General features: G+C 33.5%; 1 long non-coding RNA gene across 1 annotated transcript; it reads right to left on the bottom strand.

Annotated features, from left to right (window-relative positions):
- Positions 1-971: 971 nt before the first annotated feature.
- Positions 972-1,888, bottom strand: LOC109591763 (uncharacterized). Its single transcript, XR_002189974.1, has 3 exons — positions 1,702-1,888; positions 1,327-1,519; positions 972-1,016 (listed from the first exon to the last, which is right to left on the bottom strand). It is a non-coding gene; the product is annotated as an uncharacterized LOC109591763 (long non-coding RNA).
- Positions 1,889-2,072: the final 184 nt, after the last annotated feature.

The following is a 2,072-nucleotide window of genomic DNA, read 5'->3' as shown; positions in this document are numbered from 1 at the left end:
GACACAGATATGTAACACACACTACTGATCAGATGTGTGCCTCCAAGGAACTCAAAATCTCCTCCCCATAGACCTTGAGCAGCAGCTTCATAGACAGTGCTATCCACTGGAGAGAAGATTCCATCAGGTAGAGAGAGGGTAAGACCACATTCATCCAACTGTAACTCATGACTACTGTTAGAATTATAAAGACACACCTTCTTACCCAATGTTACCACACCATCAAATGGTAATTCTATACAATAACAGATTATTATTAATACTTAAACAATAGACTACACTAACCTGCTTTAGTCCAGTAGTCACATTGAATACTCTTAGTATCAATTGAAATATCTTTTAATGACTGCAACTCTTCCTTTAGTTGTGACTCTTTCTTCATCAGTTTAGCAATCAGTATATCTTTGTCAGAAATTTCATTTTTAAATGTCTCATTTTCTAAGAAATTAAACAATACAAGTTGTGTATCAATATACACAACAATACTCTTACCACTAGTTGATATTTCTAATTTATCCTGTAATTGTAGTTTCTCTTCAGTAAGCATTATTACATTAGCTTTAAGTTTATCAATCTCTTCTACACAAAATAAATGTATAATAGCATAACGTAAGGATTATACCATGACTGATTGTTCGTTTAGTTTCTTTTACTGGTTCTGCTGTTGTCTTTCCTAGAGCAGTATACAAGTACAAGTATACAATGTATGTAAGTTCAATAACTACTAACAGTCTGACACACAACATACACACAGTAGAGGACTATACCTTGCTGACTAGCCTCAAGGAGTGCTTCCTGCAGTGAGGTCTTGTTTCCCTCAGATACTCTTAACTCCTGCTGCAACGATTGGACATAATTTTGCAGTTTTTTTTCTCTGTTTGTAGGGTATACTATCAACTGATCATGCCACCATTGTCTGTTCTTTAATAATAACTGATACTTGTGTTGATAGGCCTCAGCAATCAGACCAGTAGAATCTAGTACTTCACTTGCTCTCCATTGACCTTCTCTTAAAACTAAAGAAAGATCATGTACATAATCTGTAAACACAGCTAGTATAATAATGTACATGTAGTTTACTCTAAAATACACTCTAAGAGATTTAAAGCATACTATTACACTATGTTGCATGCAATAGCATTTTATGAATAGTAAGAAATGAGCATGAGTCAGGAGCTACATGCACATGTACATGTACAAAGACATGTGCAATATCGTACATAATAAAAAATAAATGACAATTGATATGATTCATAGTTTTCGATTACCTACCATTCTTTTCCATCCATACAGTACATACAATACAAAATACATTTTGGTTATTACCTAGTTCCAATAACATTGTGATAATAGGATCAGTAATTCGTTTAGAAAATGGTAGCTTATATTCTCTTCCTACATTTTCCCATTCAACCGTTCCATATCCACCCACTACCACCAACCACACACAGTCTGGACTCATCATTATTGATGATAAGGAATGAAGCTGTCTACCAGTAACAGATTCAGGTAGAACAATCTGTTGAATAATAAGATAGTAAAAATCTGACAATTAAACAGCACTAATATGTGCATATGTATCTAGTAGTCATAAGAAAAATTGTGCAAATATAGCTGTACATACACAACATTAACATGACAACTACCGTACAATCACTGTATCACACACATGTACACTGTAAACTAATAACATACACATACTTTACTCCACTGGTACTGACTAGTATTCAGTAACCAACTATCATTTACTAGTCCATCTTTACACTCTCCACCTATCAATACTAGTGTAGGTGAGTCACTGATGATACTAGAAATAGCATGATAACATCTCTCCACAGGCCACTGTACACTAGCAGGTACTACTGGTCCCTTAACACTCTCCCAGTGCTAGATAAAAGAATTATTCAATACATTATAAAATAGTATTAATCAATGCAATCCTGATGCAATATGATTTATGAAATAGTATTATTATACTCACAATAAAAATGTAATTAATATGGCAACTGTATAGCTTTTAAATAGACAAATCTAATGCTCAGTGTAATAAAAAATTTCAAATGCATTATTTT

Source organism: Amphimedon queenslandica, unplaced genomic scaffold, assembly GCF_000090795.2.
Source record: "Amphimedon queenslandica unplaced genomic scaffold, v1.1 AMPQUscaffold_7318_Cont20729, whole genome shotgun sequence".
Lineage (NCBI taxonomy): Eukaryota > Metazoa > Porifera > Demospongiae > Haplosclerida > Niphatidae > Amphimedon > Amphimedon queenslandica.
Note: the sequence above shows the minus strand (reverse complement) of the source record. Positions and strands in the feature narration are given on the sequence as shown.